Source organism: Malaclemys terrapin, chromosome 5, assembly GCF_027887155.1.
Source record: "Malaclemys terrapin pileata isolate rMalTer1 chromosome 5, rMalTer1.hap1, whole genome shotgun sequence".
Classification (NCBI taxonomy): Eukaryota; Metazoa; Chordata; order Testudines; family Emydidae; genus Malaclemys; species Malaclemys terrapin.
Window position 1 is genome coordinate 64448670 of NC_071509.1, and position 22245 is coordinate 64470914.

The 22245-nt window shown below is 39.7% G+C and overlaps 1 protein-coding gene across 1 annotated transcript in view; it reads right to left on the reverse strand.

Moving 5' to 3' along the window:
* TENM3 (teneurin transmembrane protein 3) overlaps positions 1-22245 on the reverse strand; it is a 982465-nt gene that overhangs the window by 710349 nt on the left and 249871 nt on the right. The window contains exon 2 of the mRNA XM_054029684.1: positions 15867-15954. The gene's annotated coding sequence lies outside the window, so the exon portion shown is untranslated. The remainder of the gene's footprint in view (positions 1-15866; positions 15955-22245) is intronic.

Here is a 22245-nt window from a genome sequence, read left to right on the forward strand (position 1 = left end):
TTTATACTGTCCTGTCATGGAAGGACTACAGACTCTGTCAACACTGTATAACTTTATATACAAAAGTAATACTATGCATAGGTATTTCAATCAGCATGGAAAATTCCAGCAAGGCAGGCTTTTAGATCTGTGTAATTGACCCAAACTAGCTATGTGAAATAGAGAGAGACTGTTAATGGAAAATATATGGGGACAATATCTCATTTGTAAGTCAGCTTTTTTGTTTCCGTATTTTAAGTGTAAAATGGAGCTCTCTAGTTTCACAATCCCACTTTATAGTTTCAATCTCAAATTATCTAATGGTGCATGCTTGATAGCAGTAGAGTATGCCAGAGCAATGGTCATGCTTATTTGCCCAATATACACAAATCCTGTCAAAACTCTGAAGGGTCTGGTTTGCTAAGAATTGCATTATGCACATTTAAGAGCACATAAATTGTATTCCATAATGTGTAAGTGCCTGCATATTTAATGTGTGCTTCACAGTCACAATCAGACTGAAAAGTCTATGTTGTATACCATCCATCTTAAAAGATTTCAAGAAGTTACCTGCAGAATATCTCCACTCTGAAAGTATGCAGAGTAGTTTCTGAAATGCCTACACGTGGATCTACACCGATGCAATTTAGCAAACTACAATGAACCAAAGTAATCTGTAGTGTAACTCCTTTGAAATTGGCCTGTTGTGTTGTATTTTTATTTATTTGAAAATTATGTTTCAAGATACACAATTGAGATGCCACATTCTATTTATTGTGTTTATGAATATACTGCTTCAGTGTCCTTGAAGAAATGCATTATGTCAACTCTTGCAACCATCTCAAGGGTTTCTGAGCAGTATTACTAGTTCATACACTCACATCCTGTATCATATATCTATTTATATAATACAATGTTTCTAAAATGCATCTGACACTGGTGTAGGAAATTCACACAAGGATATGTCAGTGAATGGTTGTAAGTGGTAAACCAGAACAACAAAAACGCCTTCAAAAAAAAACTTTGCAATGATTTATAAAGGAACGGCTCTAGGCTATTTTCTCCCTCAGCATACCCCGATTCCTTTCTTGTCCCCGTGCCCAACCAGCCCTCAGGTTCCAGCCTCTGCCAGTACTCACCAGATTCCAGGCTTTTTCATCCAGTATTGCCAACCCCACCAGTTCAAAAATCACGAGTCAGACCCAGAAAAACAAGAGACTGGCCTAAAAATCCTGAGATTCTTATAACAGATTAAATCATGATTTTTTAATTCACCCTCTGATTTTTGATCTCCCCCGTCTACTCCCAGCACAGTACTGCCTACTCTTGCATATTTATTGAATGGAAGAGGATTTTGGCTCCTGCTGCAGGACCTCTCACAATAATGCAAAGACCTCTTATCTTTATGCAATTATGGAGCAGGGCCTGCAGGTACCACTCCCTGTCTCTTGCCCTCCCAGGCCATGGCAGTCACCTGTTCCCATAACTGTCCAAGTTTGCGTAAGCTCCATGCAGGACATTTTACACAAGTGTAAAAAAGTCCCCTAAATGGTCCCATGCCACTGTTTGTGGGAGGACAACCACATGAAGAACATTAAAGACTCGCTGGCTGATTAGGAACATCACACATGGAGCTGCACAAAAAACTTCCCCCAAAAAGTCAATGAATGCCCCATACCTTTTGCTGTCCTACTATTGTCACATATCCTGCTGCTCTCCTGCAGGAAGCCCTCTCTCAGGATTGGAGGGAACATGGAGGAAGATGATAGAATCTTAATTCTGCCTTGCTCTGGGCACTGCAAATCCAGAAGCAGCAGCAGTGCCCAGAGCAGGAAGGAAAACCCTGGGGAAATGAGAAGAAGGTGTTGGTGGAAGCGGAGCAATCAGAGCAGCACCACTCTAAGCAGCTGCCTGGGAAGGCAATGTGCAGCCATAGCAGAGGCGGTGTGTTGAAGTGGCTCCCCAAAACAATGTGTGCCCCAGGGAAGTGGGAAGAGGTGGGGGATGGAGGGCTGAGCCAGAGCAATGGGGTGAGGTGGAAGGGACAGAGAAGCTTACTTTTACTCCTCCCCACCAAAAAAACCCCCAGAAGGTAGGAGGAATTACCTTTCTTCCTCATTCCTAGAGTGGGAAGGAATCATCCCTCCCACACCCTTGATATCTAAGAGCAAGAAGGGCAGAAGGCCTGATCTTTGCCTTTGATAGACAGAGCCCCAGGGAAAGCCTTTTCTCAGTGTCGGGGGTTTCCCCTGCATGTATATGGGCTACTCCATAGGGGATCCCCAGCCTGCTAAGGTGAGGCTTTCCCAGATCTGATTTTCAGAGGGCTGGATCTAGAATTCAGGAGGTTATGGGTTGGAGCTGGCAATGCCTGGCTAGCCAGAGGGGAGTGGCATTGAGGGGACAGTGGCTTCCTTGATAACCACCCAAAGAAAGAGGATGGAAGGCACAGGGGAGCCAGTTTCCCTTAGAAGCCTGCAGACGGGAGGGTGTATGAAGACCATCAGGCTGCACAAGCAAACTCCCAGGATGGGCGGGGGTGTGTGTGTGGGGGAGAGTCAGTTTAGAAGATGGGATGGTGGGAAATTGGTGGGATTTGGGGGGTACAGAAGATCTAGGAGGTTAGGGGAGTAAATGCAGGGATCAGAAAGGGTTCAGGGTAGCAGGCACCTGCCAGGGAGTCCATAGTGGGCAGCGAAGGGGCCTGGTAGCATGTAACTGTGCAGGTCTAGTTAGTGCAGGGAATAGAGAGGAGGGAAAGAATCGGGAAACAGGAGCTCTAGGGATGTGGGAGTAGGGTGGGCTGGGGGAAGGGAAGGGACCCTGTAGTAGATGCCTCCTAGGGCCAGGAAGCGATGAGGGCTGAGACAGCAGGAAGGAAAGGGTCAGGGAAGCAAGTACTTGCTGGAGCCAGGGAGTGGGTGAGTAGGTTGTTGTTGGGAACAAGAAAGGGAGAACTGGGTAGAGCTGCTGGAGTGGGAGGAAGATGAGCGCAGCCACCTGGTTCGAAATCACAGGACAAGAACTCTTGATCCTGCAGCGGGGGTCAAAACTGCCTGACTTACAATAAGTTTGGGAGACTTGACAACATTGTTCATCTTTCCCAGTCCCCTCCCTTTTAGGCTTCCCCAGGCTACCTGCAATGTCCCATTTCCCACCAGTTTCTTTCCACAAGCCTCTCCTCACTTGCTTTTGATAGGCTCCTGCTTCCCTTTTGCTCAGGGACATCCTGAGTGGGAAAATTGGTTCTCTTTCTCACTCCTGGGAAATTTTACACATGTAATATTTGGCAGCTATGAAATGTAGAGGGCACAAACTTTGAATTCTATTGCAATGCACTGGCTGGAGAGAGTTTTCTGAGTGACAAAATGGTAAAACGGCAAACATTTTGCTGAAAAATACTGACTGCTCCTTGTAAACAAAAACATAGGCTGGGTATGTCAATGGGCTGCTCCTACATTAATGATGAAGTTGGTGACAATTACAGAACTTTATAAGCCATGTTTAGCCTGGAGGTTGTATTTTGGTCTCACCTGTCTTTAACTGAAGTAATTATGAAAAATATAGTAAAGAGAATGTGGGGGACTTGCTTATAAGACTTATTCCAAAAAGCTTCAATGGGGCTGCAGGCAACACCTGTAGCTGCTGAGGCTTGTTCACTGAAGTACAACTACATTCTGGGTAAACCTCAGGCTACAATCGCCACCTTCAGACACATCACTAACCCACCACGATACCAAAAATCTGGACAACAGGTAAAATAGGATTCAAGTGAATCAGACCTACTAACACACACACACACACACACACACACGCACAATTTTTCCTCAGGCCTGGACCTCACATTCTTTTACTTGGCCTCATATCAAGATGAAAGGTAGTTCTTACCTTCTAAACTACTGTGTTTCATCATAGCAAGAATTGAAATTATTCCATTCTTTGCCTGATTTTTACTTTGAATATGAATTTTTATCTTAAAAATACAGAGGGGAAAATCAACTATCAAGAAGATTTTCTGTCCAAATTGATAGTTTGGGTATCTAATTTATTTAATTGAATATAAACATCCTCTCTTTCTTTTATAAGTCATTTGTCTCTTTCCATAGTTTTGCTTCAAATAACACAACAATATTTATAAGTAAACAAATATGCATCAGCATATTAAAAATGCATCTGAACATTTACAAAGTATATTTTTGATGGGGCTGGCTTGAGACAACATATAGAAAAACATTTGAGAAATTAGACAAACTATGACAAGTTTCAGAGTAACAGCCGTGTTAGTCTGTATCCGCAAAAAGAAGAACAGGAGTACTTGTGGCACCTTAGAGACTAACAAATTTATTAGAGCATAAGCTTTCGTGGACTACAGCCCACTTCTTCGGATGCATATAGAATGGAACATATAATGAGGAGATATATATACACACATACAGAGAGCATAAACATTGGATATATGCCATCATGTGCCAGCAATGCCCCTCTGCCATGTACATTGGCCAAACCGGACAGTCTCTACGCAAAAGAATTAATGGACACAAATCTGACATCAGGAATCAAAATACTCAAAAACCAGTGGGAGAACACTTTAACCTGTCTGGTCATTCAGTGACAGACCTGCGGGTGGCTATATTACAACAGAAAAACTTCAAAAACAGACTCCAAAGAGAGACTGCAGAGCTAGAATTGATATGCAAACTAGACACAATCAACTCCGGTTTGAATAAGGACTGGGAATGGCTGAGCCATTACAAACGTTGACTCTATCTCCCCTTGTAAGTACTCTCACACTTCTTATCACACTGTCTGTACTCGGCTAGCTTGATTATCACTTCAAAAGTTTTTTTTCTCTTAATTAATTGGCCTCTCAGAGTTGGTAAGACAACTCCCACCTGTTTATGCTCTCTGTATGTGTGTATATATATCTCCTCATTATATGTTCCATTCTATATGCATCCGAAGAAGTGGGCTGTAGTCCACGAAAGCTTATGCTCTAATAAATTTGTTAGTCTTTAAGGTGCCACAAGTACTCCTGTTCTTCTTTAGACAAACTATAAAACCAATCCTGAACTCATGATTTGTGCATTGCTCTCACCAAAGTTAAGTGGGAGTTCTGCCTGAGCCAGGACTGCAGAACTGGATCCAGGATCCTGATCCAAAAGACCACTGAAATCAACAAAGGAGCATTAACGACTTCAATAGGTTTTGGATTGGGGCACTGTGAGTAAATGTCATTTTCACACACTGTCAAAACTGGTGAAAGATTGTATGCTTTTTGATGCAGATTGGATAACAAGGAAGGTGTCATTTTACAGGCATTTTTCAACTATAATTGCACTTCTAACCAAAAGTAGTACACATTGATTTGAGTCCCTCCATTCATAGATTCCAAGACCAGAGAGGACTACTGTAAGCCCATGTCTGATATCCTATGTAACACAAGCCACAGAACTTCCCTAAAATAATTCCTAGTGCACACCTTTTAGAAAAAATGAGGAGTCCTTGTGGCACCAGTGGATTCTAGCTCACAAAAGCTTATGCCCAAACAAATTTGTTAGTCTCTAAGGTGCCACAAGGACTCCTCGTTGTTTTTGCTGATACAGACTAACATGGCTATCACTCTGAAACGTTTTAGAAAAAACATCCAATCTTGATTTAAAAATTGTCAGTGATGGAGAATCCACCATGAACCTTGGTAAATTGTGCCAATGGTTAATTATTCTCACTGTTAAAAACTTACACCTTATATTCAAAATTACCTATTTATATTAAAAAGGTGATGTCAAGAACATTAATTATAGCTATTTTTGAGATGTACCAAACTGCCAACTAATAATTTGGACAGTGGTAAACATAGTTGTCTACTGATCTTCAGCACAGAGCACTAATATAGCTCAATATTCATGGGAGCTAGTTCCTGTGATGAGTTAAAAGTGCTTCTTTAAATTTTTAAAACAATCAGTGGCATACATAATGTGGCGAGAGTTATGTAATGGACAATGTAACTTCTCACACTGTGTCAGAATCAATGCTGTCCTTACAAATTGAAAGCTTACGTTTGTGGGTAAAAGTAACACCTACTAAAATGAGGGACTGATGACACTGGTTAGAACTGCACATCATGCATGTGGAAGATGTGCAAGTTTCTGTGCTCAGTTCAGTCCAGACTCAATCCTGATTTGCCCCACACTTCCACATTCCAGTTCTGAGCCTCTGCTGAGCTTTGACAAACAGTGCAATGGTTCTGTGATGTGAACATACGTCCATTAGAGAGAGAGCCAAAACTCCTTTTCACCTGTGACCTTTCTTGAAAAGGATATTTTGTAGCTTGCATAACTCTAGACTATTTATTATGCTCTTTCTACAGCTTCAGCTTTTTTGTGCGCATGAAATTCCCCACCTTAACCTTAAATTATTCTCTCCCTCTGGTGATGGTCTCTGAGGCTCAGGCTTTATTCCCCTTCAGGGTTCATTCTTCCTCTAAATACTCATCTTCCATTGCATTCTATAAAGAGAGTTCCCAGCAGTAGTTTTTAAAATAAAAGATGAAATGTTCAGCAGCTGAACATTTAAGGCTCTAGTGTCAGTACCTGGAATGCCTCCTGTTGACAATGATGGTTATCACTGGGGGCAACTGAAATCTGTTCATTCTGAACTGTCTTCAGAAATCAGCCTTATCTGATTGTTCTTTCAGATCAAAAGAAATAGGAAGACAAAGTAAGCTGTGCATATTCTTTCACTCTGCACTTTGTTGTTAAAAGGGGTAGGAATCCCACTAGGACCCCTAAACCACTTTTAGATATTACTAATCTTTGCTATGGATTTCTATTTTTTCCATTTACTGCCAGCTGACTGATTAGGTTTTGATATTTTAATGGCATAGAGAAGCACTGTTTGGAATTACCTGTGGAAAACATAACAAAATCTAGATAGACAAAAGAACATTTATTGCTCGAAGGGAAATGGCACGTAATTCTCAGCATTTAAAGCTGAGATTAGACCATTTATCCAAGTGTAATAAGAACACTTGCCAGGTCTCAAAAATCACACTTTGAACTCCTAGATTTAGGCAGTTACCCTATATTTTAGATATTTCTGGAAGACAGGTTGACATTGCTGCTTACACCAAGTTCAGTTTCAATTACTAAATACATAATGCCCTCTGCAGAGGGCAGATGAGAAGAATACCAGCCTATGCCTGTTTTACCAACAGAGCAAGCACTGTTGCTGACAAATAATCTTCCCAAGATACAGAATGTGGCAAAGTGCCTGCCAATTCAACAGCAAGGAAAATAACAGAGTGCTTGGCATTCCCCTTAAAATGTGTTTCTTGTTGGACACAGGAAGTCACTTTACATTAAATTGGGATGTGACATAATGTAACATGTCAAAGGCTTTGTTAAAAAACAAATTGGAATTGAGCTGCATATAGTACATCTCAAGTCTTGCATTCAGTTTCACACACTAAGAAAGTCACATGCAGAGCTTATAAAATTCTACTGGTGATGAGGTTTTTGGAGCCTTTCCCAAAACTCAGTGTGATCTTAGAGGGGAACCCTCAAAATATAAAAACATTTACCCTTGAGCTTCTTAAATGACATCTGAACAAATGAACAATTTGCTCCAGTAAAATTCCATACTATTGTAATAAAGCAATTCCTACAACATGTGTTTTGGTATATTTTAATAGTCTTTGACACTGGCATTAATCAGTGAATTAGATTTTCAACTCATAACTCACATCCTGAATTTGCTCTCTTCCTCCAGAATGTGGTACTTTTTTGCCACTAGACAACTCTGGATAATAAAGTCTAGACATACCTAGCCCTTTATTTTCCAGCTGGCGCTGTCTGTTTTATTGTTCAATGTCATTCTAATGACCCTTTTCTTGATTTCTCTTTTTCCATTAAAAGGCAATCAGAGCTACGAATGACCACCTTGCCTAACACCTTTAAACTTTGTGCTCACCATGGCCAGGAGTTCTTAGTCTAGCAGTAATGCTACAATGGTTCTTGTGAGCAATATAATTTGTACACTAGCCCCTAGCATGCTGAGTCACTGCACTGGCTCTTATGGGTAGATGTTTGATATTGGAGCAAAGAACATGGACGACAATTCAATATGACACCAGGCTGCCATCAAGTACAAAGTAAAGAATGGCTGAAAATGCCCCCCACTGTCTCTTTTCATTAGATGGGAAATGGACTCTTCAAACCTGTTCCAAACCACACTAGGGTAGGTCTTTAGGTCAAAGTCTGATATAGAAGGGGAAGAACTGTTCCAGCCTTTATTTTGCACACTCCACCCTTCCTAGAAAGAGCTGTTATACTTAGTACAAATCTACAGTAACTTGACACTTGAATAAAAGAACTTTCATCATTGTACATGAAGTGTGAGGATATTAAGCTATTTCAACAAAAAGACAGAATGTTAAAAAAATTGCTACGTTCTCACTGAAAAGTGAGAGTATGAGAAGTATCAGCTCTAGGCTCTCTTGATTTCTATGCTGCCTGACTTATCTCCCCCAGGCTACTCAGGTCAGATGGATATATGAACACAAATAGGAAATCACAACATAAAATGTACCACAAATTGGTCTTAAAAACGAGTACAAAGAGCCCTTAATTGATCACATCAGAAAAAGGGTTTCAACCTCTTGTATGGAAATAATGTGCTACTCTTAGAGATAACGGCATGCATTATGAGACCATCCTTGGGCAGCTGAAGAATAACTGGAGCAGTATTTTACAACAGATGTGCTGCAACATACAGGCAGCATTGTCTAAAGCATCACTTGGGCTACTTTTAGGTAGGAAGGTTGTTATTGTGCTGAAAAAAATGAGACTTCATTTATTTATTTATTTTGTTTTTCTTAACAATGGTTAAGTGCTTTTTTTGGCATCAAATGATGTATGGTATGCGGAAAAAAGAAATGAAAAGATTCTTTTTTTTTTTTGAAGCGTGATAAACCCAGTCATTTATACCCAACATGCCTCTCAATCACAGTCACCTTTTTCAGTTAAGCTATATCTGTAATATCTTGCAAAGCTCAACTTCTGTTCCCTTGAAAGCATTTCCCCATGCTGCCCCTCACACTTAGGGGGAGCTCCCCATAAGCATCTGCAAAGCCACTTGTAACATATGACAGATAGACAAATATGTAGAGCAACTGTAATTTTTGTATAAGGATGCCGAAAGTGGCTGCACAGTCAAAAGATTCATATTGGAATGCAGGGTTCTGCAACTGCTCAATGGAGCAGAGAATCTTAGGTTGCAGCTAAGAGTACAGGTTGATTTCTGTGGTGTTATATATATGTAAAGAGGGAAGAAAATGATTAAGTAGTTGAATACAATTCCTTCTTCCATCAATGAGAAAAACAACACATGGTACTAGAAATAGACAGATTTGAGAGCAGGAAGAATTTCCACTGCAATTTCAGATGTCTAATCCACACATAAACAGGAAGGATAGATATCCTGAAACTACTGTTGAAATAAAGTGGGAGTGATATAGAGGAGTCACAGAAGCATTTTAAACAGAGGTCCTTGCTATATATGACTGCAATAAATGCATACACAATGAGCAGTGCCACGAAAGGGGCCTTATTAACAACTGTAGCTCATGCAGAAGTCCTAGAGATTTTCAAGAGCTTCCTACCCTTATGCAAGTACAAATAGGGTTCCAGCAATTTGAAATTTATTCTGTGCCCATGAAGAATGAAACCTACAACAATTTTCTTTTACACCTAAAATTGCAAGACCCAGCAGCCTTATAGTTTTGGATTCCTTGAGAGATCTGGAGATTAGAAAAGGCTGGCAGTGGGTTACAGTGTGGGTAGGAGATGTGAACAACCTGCGGAGACATTTCGAGGTAAGCTTAGAAAAGGCCATACAAATCTGAAAAGGCAGTGGAACAGGCAAAATTGAAATTGAAGGCCTTAAGTGAACAGGAGAGTCAAGAAATTCTGCATGAGGTTGACATGACATGAGCAGGATGTCAAAAATATGACTATACCATAAAATTCATTCCAGGAAGTTATTTACTTGTACTTGACACTTTGTCCACTACCTGAGATGAGACCCATCATAGTGCACAGTCAGTGGTGGATTAATAATTTTGCCGCCCCTAGGCCGGGAAATAATTGCCGCCCTGGCCTCACCCCAACTCCACCCTTTTCCCGCCCCCATTCCAACTCCCTCCCAAAAGTCCCCGCCCCAACTCCGCCCCCTCCCTTCCCCTATTGGATCCCTTCCCCAAATCCCCACCCCCGGCCCCACCTCTTCCCCCAGCGTGCGGCATTCCCCCTCCCTGCCCCACGAAACAGCTGTTTTGCAGCGCAAGCACTGGGAGGGGAGAGAAACAGGACGCGGCGGCGCGCTTGCAGAGGAGGTGGAGGTGAGCTGGAGCAGGGGGGTGGGGCGTAAAGGGGAGCTTCCGCTCCTGCAAATTTGCCGGCCTAGGCCTTATCGGCTTAGGCAATAATACGGCGCTGTGCACAGTGTGTACAAGAGAGCACAACTCCTCACAGGGAAAAGTGCAAGGAATGATTCAAAAACTATTACAGATAGTCTAAATGCCTGTGTGAAATTGAACATACAGTAAGAAATCCAGTGACTGGTTTGGCATGGAGGCATTGTGCTTTGATTTTATACAGCAGCTGCTACTGGTGGGGAAAGACTGATCTACCACACTAAATGCCAGTGGCATGCCAATTGCATATATGATGAACATGGGTATTGAAATCAGTATGGTACTTGCATGTCTGTGCAACCCGACAAAGACGTCCACTATAGAAGGAAGGAAATATCATGAAAGCATGCAATGGACTATCAATTTCTGCAGTGGTAAGATGCTGCCTCACTCTAACACAGAAAAATAAACAAATATTATAATTGTTATAGGTAAAAGAATCTCTCTTTTCCTGGTATTAAGTTAGCATGCATAAGCAGTTTACTACAAAACAAGCCTACCCTCTCAGAGATTATCTGCTGTGACTGAGATCCTCTTGGCACAGTAGCAAGGAGGGGAAGTCAGGGAGCTTATTATCGCACCCCAATTCTCCCTTTGGTCCCACCACAGAGAATTGCAGCCTGGAGGTTTGCTCTAGCCTATGCCAGGTGGCAACGGTCCCCAAGGAACCATCCACTAGCTGAGGTCAGCTGGAGCACAGCACATTTCAGCCATGCTTCCTATCTGTTCCCTACTCATCCCTGCAACCCCAACATGTCTTCTGTCCCAAGGTTATTGGAGAATGTGATGTAGGAGTGGATATGCTACCTGCACAACTGTCAGGGAATCCCTCATGCAAAGGGAATTCCCAGCTGAGGAAACAGGACCAGATTCAATTTCCTTTGAGCCGCCAGAACAATGCAAAGAGGGTGGAATGGAGGAGAGAATCTGATCCCAGAACTTCAGTGGAGCAACATGCATATGTGTTTAAAGGCTTTGAAAAGTTTTGCATATCTTAAATAATCTTAAAGAAAGATGCACAGGCTGCCATACATGCAGCCTGTATAGTTCCTTTGGCTCTGAAGAGCAGACTACAGTAAGCACCAGCTAGGATTCAAAGTCTCTTACTGAATTTTCAAAAATATGACTGCACCATAAAATTCACTCCAGGAAGTTGTTTACTTGTACATGATACTTTGTCCACTATCTGAGATGAAACCCATCATAGTCAGCCTCCAGATGTGGAATTCGACATTGATAAGTACTCAGGTGCTCTGGTATGATGCACATGGGAACAGTTGCAAATTTCTGCAGAAGACGACGAGATACTATAAACTATACATTCTGGATGGCAAAATCAATTCACAGCTAAGCAATAGGTACATTACAGATATAAGCTTTTTCTGTTGGAGAGTGTTCTTAAAAGTAAGCATATTGTGATCCCATTAAATCTCAAAAATTATACTTCATTCATGAAGTGCACATTGAAATGGAAAACTCAAAAAGAGAGCACAATGAACAAAGATATTTGTGACACAAATTCATCCTAAATTGTGGTAACTGCTTGAGCAACACGGTTGCATATGCCACCCCTACCTAAAGAACAGCACTTAAGTACACACACCTCAAATGAAGTATTCAATATGATTAGGTAAAATTTTCACTCGACAGAGAAGATAATATTTGGTTGTCATTGATGGATATTCAAACTAACTGCAAGTATTTCAACTAGAGGAGGCCACTTCAAAATAGATCATCATAAAACCAGAAGCTATTTTAGCCAGATTTGGGTGTCTGAAAATAGTGAGGAATGACAATGGACCTCAATTTGCTATTACATATTTTGAGATCTTCACACAGGGGTCTCTGGATTTGAGCATATTAGTTACAGTCCAAAACACCCACAAATTAATGGACTGGCAGAATGTGGTGTTACAATTGTTTAAAGAGCACACACACACACACACACACACACACACACAATGGAAAACCCTATCATGTGTAAACCAAATTTGTGGATTTTTGTGGCCACCTCAGCCTACATACACAGAAATACCGAGACCTGCTTAGAATTACAACAACACAGGCCTAGCTGAAGAAAAACCACAGGTCTTGTTTGGTAATGAAGTGATGGACATACTAAAGAAACAATAAAAGGGAGCAGAATCTTCAGGATTGCCAGCTGACTGGTCTGCTGCAACTCCAAAAAAGCACATAGTGTTATAATAGTTAAAAAAATCCTGAGAGTCATTTGAAATTGAGTGTTTGTGAAATTAGATGTGTTCATGTTGGAGATAAAAGAGAATAGTTTAAAATTAATTGTCGTATAAAAAACTAAAGATGGGTGGATAGCTGTTATTTTTGCATCAGGACATGAGATGTCAAAAAATCACCTTCTATATCAGAATACAGGATGACTTTACAATGTGAAGTAAGAACAAAATGATTTAACTGTTGAATGCAAGTAAACTTTGCACAGAAGAACATATTAAGAAAGCAAAATATTCAAGCTTCCTTTCTCATGCACAGAGATCTCAAGGAATTAGTAAAATTAGCTCTTGGATAGAACTGACAGGTACATTTTAACCTTAATTTGGCTTTTTGCATGAAAGACATAGAACCATCAAAATTACATATAGGAAAGACTCCTTAAGTTATTCTATTAACTGAGCCCTATTACTGCTGCTATCATATGCCCTATAATATTTCTTGTTGCTGACAAAAATTTTAGTGCACAGGGTACAAGTAAATTAGTAGTAACTGTAATGGTGGTAACAGGAACTTGTGAAGTCCGTCTAGTATAGTGGCAAGCTTACACCAGCCTGGTAAGAAGAGAAAATGTCATGTTGGCACATGTTGTAGATACATGTTAGCTCTATTTTTGTTCCCATGCCTAAACCTTACAAAGGGAAATGCTTGTGTTGTTATGTAACAATATACCCAACCAACATAAAGTACAGATGCTATGAAAAGTTATTTCAGTGTCTCTCTCACAGGACCACTAAAACGTTCACATTTATACATTAGCTATTAAAGTCTAAATGCAGTGTAAGAGAGATCATCTTTCAAACAATTGATGAGAAGAGTTTGAAAAGTGGATATTTATCAGACAAGAGACGGTTGACATTCTTTACTATAGTGGTAGCTGCAGAAAGCTGTTTTTCTGAGGTGAAAAATAGAGATGCTAGAAAAAATGAAGGAATATAATCAACAATGTACTTCATTAAACCAGAATATGGCTTTTGCACTGCATATTGAGTTATATTTTTATAGCAGAAAGCCAACACAAGTGATTACCTTTTCAGCACAGTGTACCTGAAATTAGATACACAAACTCCTATTAGCAATACTAAGAGTTGTGTAACTAATTCCCTGCATACAGCAGTGACAATTACCTAAAAATACAAATCTAGTTTAACTCCATAAGTTTCTTGTTGCACATTAACTTTCTCAAAGTGCATAAGGTATATGGTTGATTGAAAATTAAAAAAAGAGGTCGGTATCATAAAATAATTCTATTTAAAACACCGATTATCGAGTATACAAATTTATTATGGGTATTTCTACTGGTTTTGTTTTCCCGCTGCTGTTTAAATACAAGGGTACATTTACTCCACTGATTTTCTAAGGAAGGCTGTAGATGAAATCTACAATTGTAAATCATTAAAACCTGCTTTATCTTAACCAGGGTAAGTCTTCAGCTTTACTGCATTCTGAATACAAAACAATAAAGGAGTCTTACACTGCATGCAGGATGTGTACACAACCCATCCATTCCTCCCAGAGCTTTATTTCAGTTTTGATTAATTACTCAGGGTGGGATTTTTTAAGGCCTACGTTATCACTTTTCTCTTAGGCCCCCATGGGGAAAAATAAAAGTCAGTGCCTGAGAAGGATATTAAAGAAACCCCAAGCAATCAGTGGTGTTGTGTGCAACATTTAAACCCCAATTATCTTATTTTGCAACTCTCTCTTATCTTCACAGTTCCATGAGCTAGACACCCCTAGCTCTTCTTACATATACTGGATCTATGTCAGATTCAAGGGGGAAACTGTGTTGTTCAGGACCTGCTTTATACATTTAAATTAAATCTCACAACAGGAGTAGAAACACAGAAATGGGTAAGTGTGTAACAAAATGTCTATTATTATGGTGACAGAGTGATGTACCTTTTAAAGCATTTTCCAGTTTTGTTTTGGTTGCCCCCCCCTAAAAAAGAATTTGTGATCCACAAATGATCAGAACCAAAATAAATTATGGTCAAGTAACTGAACTTTTCTGATGTGTAAATTGAATCATTCCCACACGCTGGTGTTTCATAATTAAAAGACCCTTTTCACTGTGGGAAATTTTACTGAATTTTGTATTAAAAGAAGAAACAAACCATCAATCAGGAGGGGGTAGGGAAACTCAAAGAGCTCAACACATTAAACTTGAAGAGTGCAGTTGAATTCTGAATGATTTGCTCCAGGAGGCTGTAGATCTTTAAGGCAGACTACTGTACAAACATTAATGAGCAGAATGCTTATCAGATCCTCTGTTCTAAAATCTTTTGTAGTTCCCTAGTAGAACACAATTTCCATTTGGTGGAAAAGCCCCAGAATATGGTTTTAAACAAACCCTTTTTTCAAGGTTCACAAGCTTTAAATTACTAGACGTTGGCTACCATTGAGAAAACTCACTGAGCTATAACCAGAGAAAAAAATAACCAGGTACAATTCAATTCACTATGGTTGCCACGTAAGTGCTCCTCAGGATGATCAAGACTAGCTGGGAATAAGATTGCTGCCTAATGCAAACAATTCCAAGTGAACGTAGAAATTTAACATACCATACTTATAACTCAGGTGCTTTTAACTGAGTTTATTAAAGTTCATGGCTACTGCTAAAAGTTCCAAAATATTAAGCAAGAGTATGTACATTAAAAAGCAAATATTTACCATGATATAGCATAAATATCTCACTGTGGCTTATATTCAGAAGACAAGATAAAGATCATGATAACTAAACTCAATATTGAAATATGATAATTTACTTGTTAATGATGTTTTTTCTCAAATTCAGTAAATATGGTGGAGGGGTGGAGGATAGGAAATAGAAGGAGGAAAAAAGAAAGGAAAAAAAAAAAAAAGAGATAAGCCAGATCCTCAGCTTGTGTAAACAGGCATAGGTCCATTGAAGTTAGAGCTATGCTGATATACACCAACTCTGGATTTGACCCAATATTGCTAATATAAAAATGTAAGGACATAATCATTGATCCAGTAGCAGAGATTACTGGTAATGGATTAGGAAGTAGGGTACAGAGACAAAGTACAGATTGGTCTTTTGTGATTTTGCAGTACTGCTACTATCATATCAGTTAGACATTTAATTGTCTTCACTGCAATTTATGAATCCCAATACAACCAGAGACTCTGGGATGTTTTGACTTACCTTCTCTTCTTTCTTCACTCAGGAGCTTTTTGTTTTCTGAGTTTAATACAACGGTTTTACTCCAGCAGGACACAAACAATCCAGAAATCTGTAATGCAAATGGATCACAAGCATGAATTTATCAAGGAAAAACTCTAATAAATATTATATGTATAATGATTCTTAATTACAAAATACAGTATTACTTTTCAATTCTATTGAGGGGCAGAAATACTAAATGTTGGTCTTGTTCTGGGTCATCATCGTTGTCTTCTGTTTAACAGCAATGCATGAGTGCGTCTTTAGATCTCAGATATTATTTAAAAGGTAAATTGAGACGTAGGTTATCTGCTGTGAATATTTATTATGGATATTGCTAGACTAACGTTACAGCATTGGCAAAGGTAATTTTACTTGATTTCACCGAGAATTTCTTTGATGAAAGTTTTCCATCGAGAAATTCTAAGCCATCAAAATCAAAACTTTTTGTGGAAATGCATCAGATTCATCGAAACTTTTGTCAGGTCCAGGATGGAATTTCCCAGAATAGTTTAGTGATTAGGGCAGTGTTTTCCAAAAGGTGGGTTATGAGCAGGTTGTAGATGGGTCACAGGTTGGGAGCTGAGGGCAAGCCCTGAGGTGCGAGGGGAGGTTCTAGAGAAGGAGGCGGCAGCACACCAGTGGGAGAGGACAAAGATGACAATGCTGGCTTATGACTTCATTCCCACCCCGAATTTAGACCCTGGGAAGGTTGTTAACAAAAAACAAGCAAACAAACAAAAGACAAAATGAAGTTGGTGGGTTGCCTTAGTAAAAAAAGTTAGGGAGTCAATAGATTAAGGCAGATGCCTGAGATGTGGGAAATGTAGTTCAAGTTTCTTTTCTGCCTGATTTGAAGCAGGGACTTCAATCTGTCTCTCCCATATCCACTAACCACTGGATTATTGAGTATTCTGAGATAGTCTCTCTTCCTCACTCTCAAATTTCAAAAGGCTTTGGTTTCATATCAGAACAAAAGCAGATATCCAAACCTCAATTTAAAAAAACAACAGAATTCTTGTTTTCTGGCCAGCCTATTATACCTTCGATACCAACTGTAAGAATGACTTTTTGGGATTCCATATTTGTTTTCTCTCATTTATTTTCATATTTTATTTTGTCATCTCATAAGTAAAATGTTATTTCCTAACTGTCCTGGCCAAACTCACCCTGAGATCTGAAAGTCTAGCTGCATTCTTTCTGGCATTAACATTGTCAATAATAATGATTTTTCAGTTGTAACTTAACAATTCTGTTGATGTGTGAACTAGAAAACATTCTAACTCACTCTCCCATAGCCCTGTAAAACCAATAGTGTCAACAATAGTAAGCAACAAAAACAAACAAAAAGACAATGCTTAATTTCATAAGTAAGTAGAATACCTATAGAGAGCAGATTTATTGAGCAATAAGCCATTTTCACATTGTCACTTTCCTGAACAATCATTTTTAACTGTTCAGAAATTAATTGTAATGTAACTTTCTACATTTAATATTCAGCAACTTTTGGGGTACAGCCAGTCACAAAAATAGAGAATTGGTAATTAAAAATGGTGTGTAGAATCAACTGCTATAATGCTAGCTTCTGAAAATACCATTTCATACTTATCATACTCTCTTTAACATTCTAAACATGTTCAATTTTGGTACTCTCATTGAGGAAAAAAAAGATTTTCATGCCATACATTTGAATTTTGCAATTATTTTTGCTTTTAGCACTTCTCTCCAAACATTAGTCTATACAGTCCACAGTCCTCTCAATTATTTCTATGAGCCTGTCAGAAATACTGAACTCTGTAACAATAAAAAAAAAGGATGCCGATGGAATGAAAAATAAAAGAGTTAAATGTAACACATTTGTGCCAATATCTTTTCACCACAAGGTGTTTTTTTTCCGAAGTATTTTCAACATCATTCCATAAAAATGCATTGTGAAGGACAATTTCCCAATATTTTCTTTTTAAAGGAAACAGGCCAAATATAAAACCACCACCACCAACAGCAGCTTTTACAGGAAGCCTTTAAAAAAAGAGTTATCCCTGAGGTAGATGGACCAGAATATGAAAAGAAATGGTAAAATCATAATCAAAATCAAAGACCATTCTTAGTATGTTCTCCACACTTTAGAAGGGTTTCAGGAGTCATGATCTCAGTTTATGGAGGCAGAGACTATGGATATTACACTAACTACCAATACTGAATGGCATAACATTCTGAAAAAATGGCTCAGCTATAGTTTTGTAGCAAACTCATAACTGAATCATAGGAAGAGATAATGTTATAATAGATGATAAATACAAAACAGGATAATGGAAGCCTAGAAAGTAGTAGTGAATAATAATCCCAGTCATGAATAACCTAACATCTTGAGACACTGCACATGTCTTGTCACATGCCTTTAATTGGGGCAATAGATAGAAAAATCTGCGTGGGATCACAGCTCTGAAAAAAATAAAATTATGCACACCAAACACAAAATAGATACCGGTAAATAGTATTTACACCTTTACCTCAATATAACGCTGTCCTCGGGAGCCAAAAATCTTACTGCGTTATATCGAACTTGCTTTGATCCACCAGAGTGTGCAGCCCCATCCCCCCGGAGCACTGCTTTACTGTGTTATATCCAAATTCGTGTTATATCGGGTCATGTTATATCGGGGTAGAGGTGCATGTTTTGTTCCAAATAAGTCACTAAACACTACAAAAAACTGAATGGCAATATGGAGACAAAGCTCTGAAAAAAGCTTGGAGAATCACACAATCAATGCAAACTGTTTTACTATTTGATGGCCAGATAAACAAATCATTGAGTTATACCAGCTGATGATCTCTCTCTGAAAGTTCACTGTTAAGAATGCTAAGAATCTATCATTAACTTAATTTGGATTCTATGTTTGGGTGTTCTTTCATCTTGCTTGTTTTCATCTTTTGGTTAATGGATTTAATGTTCATTTAACAAATTGCTGATATCAAGTTTATTTGTTTTTGCTGTGGAAACAAGGTGTGAAAGTTCCTACAGAGCTACTTCATGTTCTTCTGGGTCACTAATAATACTGAATCCTATTGTTCAACACTAGAGTGTCATAAGAGAATGTGTGCCTATACACAAACACACACACGATTTATGTGTGTTTATTTTTTCCTATTTCTTGTAAACAAAAATTACATTTAAAAACAACAAACAATCAAGGTTAGTTACCAGTAACTAGATTTCTTTGAAATGAGCCTCTGTATGTTCTCACTTGTGTGATGAAAGTGCTTCCACCACAAGCTTCTGGAATCTGCTTCTTCAGGAATTCTGAACCTACAACTCCAAAGAAGCTGGGCAGGCAAGCAACGACTATGAATGTGCAGAGCTCATCTCAAAAACTCCAGTTATTTGTAAACAACCTTCAGTTTCTTCAAGTGGTCTCTGCACATTACCAACTGTGGGAGTTTAGTAAGCAGTAATTTTTTTTTTTAAAAGAAAGGTAGAATGAAGATTTCTAGGTGAAAAAAGGGACTGCAGAATTGCCAGAAATCAGTATCAACTCTGTATGCCAGGTCAAACATGCATTAGAAATGACAGCAAACTCTCACTCTCCCAAAACAAGCCTCAAATGAAGGAAAAATAGCTAAAAGCACACATAAAACTTCAAGTAGCTTCCTTACAAAATTCTGTGATGAAGCCCATGGGAAAACATGTTATGGAAAACACATTGTCATAATAATTGTGATACATAAGATGATGCATTTGGGTAATCTTTGAGCTGTGATAAAAGGCCACTTAGTCCCACCTCCTGCTTTTGGGGAACTCAAGGATTAATCTGGTCCTCGTAGAAAATATAAGACACTGGATATCCAAGTATGGAGCCAAATCTTCCTGGATATGAATAAGGCATGGAGAAATACAGACAGGCTAGTGCCAAGAAAGATGGACAGAGACCATCAAAGATGGAAATTAGGATAAGGACAAAGATAGTGACATATTTTCTGTATATAATATGGCATATGGAATCATTAGGTCTGTATATCTCATTTACTTTCTGACCTGAAGTAACAGCTATAACAAATGCATTGTCACAAGGCTATGGAAGAGAACAGTTTGACAAATGTGTGAATAGAGTCTCCATGAGTCATGTGAAAAAAAGCTTCACACACAGAAGGGACTACTCGTAGGGTAGCTCAAATGAATCCATCTCACCACAGAACTCAGAGCACAACCCATACATGACAAAACAACTACCCCAAGCAGCCCTAGTGAGTACACAGTGCAACCATTTCATTAACAGAGAACTGGCATCAACCTGGACAGATCTGGGCACCTTGGCCACTTTGGAAAGTCAGAGTCAAATATGCTTGATTCTTACCATTGGACTCAGTCAACCAGCAATAGTTCTAGGACTATGATGCTGATTTTGCCAGACATAATTTTTTTTTGACACTGATGAAGCCAGACCCCTGGCACCGGTCTTGCTTGATCTAGAAGATCTGAAGAATCTGGCATCACTTATCCCAGCCACAGAACCACTTTGATCTGTAATTCTCCTGAGATAGTAGGGCAGTTCCCTGAGTATTGGATTCAGGCATGAATGGAGCCAGGGACAGTGGCACTGCTTATCCAACACATAGAATTGACAATGCCAGGCCCTCAGCCCAAGATTCAGTCAATATGAATTAATCGAGGGACCTCTGTGCTACTAATGTTGAGCATAAAGTCAATGGGCATAAAGTCCAACCCTTGGTGGATCCAGGGATTCGACTCTGTGATCTGGGAATCAAGATGCTGCTCATAATGAGCATAAAACCACTTTGGCAAGCAATTCTCTAAAGTTAACAGGATCATTGACAATGGACTTGGTTAACCCAAATTAATGGACTCTGGTGCTGCTTATGCCAAACACTTGACACTCCAGAATCAATGGTGTGGGATCCTTCATGTTATATGTAGGGCTTGTCTATAAATGGACACTCAGGAAAATTATTCTGAATTAAATAAGGGCTTGTCTACAGAAACATTGAGTTCATGGCGGGTGAGGGTGTGAATGTACCCCGCACCTGCCTGCCTCGGAATAACAAACTATCCATGTGGACCCTGCTGCTGCACATTAACAGTTTGTTAATGTGCCGTGATCTAGTCCTTTTAGAAACAGGACTAGATCAAAGCACATGAACTACTAACGTGCATCATCAGGGTCATAGAATCATAGAGTATCAGGGTTGGAAGGGACCTCGTGAGGTCATCTAGTCCAACCCCCTGCTCAAAGCAGGACTAATTCCCAACTAAATCATCCCAGACAGGGTTTTGTCAAGCCTGACCTTAAAAACCTCTAAAGAAGGAGATTCCACCACCTCCCTAGGTAACCCATTCCAGTGCTTCACCACCCTCCTAGTGAAAAAGTTTTTCCTAATATCCAACCTAAACCTCCCCCACTGCAACTTGAGACCATTACTCCTTGTTCTGTCATCTGGTACCACTGAGAACACTCTAGATCCATCCTCTTTGGAACCCCCTTTCAGGTAGTTGAAAGCAGCTATCAAATCTCCCCCCCCCCATTCTTCTCTTCTGCAGACTAAACAATCTCAGTTCCCTTAGCCTCTCCTCATAAGTCATAGGCAACAGAGGGTCCTGTGGCACCTTTGAGACTAACTTCTGTTAGTCTCAAAGGTGCCACAGGACCCTCTGTTGCTTTTTACAGATTCAGACTAACACGGCTACCCCTCTGATACTCATAAGTCATGTGCCCCCTAATCATTTTTGTTGCCCTCCGCTGGACTCTTTCAAATTTTTCCACATCCTTCTTGTAGTGGGGAGCCCAAAACTGGACACTGTACTCCAGATGAAGCCTCACCAATGTCGAATAGAGGGGAACAATCATGCCCCTCGATCTGCTGGCAATGCCCCTACTTATACAGCCCAAAATGCCATTAGCCTTCTTGGCAACAAGGGCACACTGTTGACTCATATCCAGCTTCTCATCCACTGTAACCTGTAGTTCCTTTTCTGCAGAACTGCTTCCTAGCCATTCGGTCCCTAGTCTGTAACAGTGAATGGGATTCTTCCATCCTAAGTGCAGGACTCTGCACTTGTCCTTGTTGAACCTCATCAGGTTTCTTTTGGCCCAATCCTCTAATTTGTCTAGGTCCCTCTGTATCCTACCCCTATCCTCCAGCATATTTTCCACTCCTCCCAAGTCCTCCCAGTTTAGTAAGGCCAGTAAGGGAAGATTCACACCACAGCTTGTTGTAAACCGATCATTTGTTTAGACAAGCTCTTGAGGTGTAAATTTAATGTGGATTATTTAAACTGCATTAAACTCCTGTGTAGACACTCTCATTCAGAATTAAAGTGGCCTTAATTCAGTTTAGTTTCATTCAC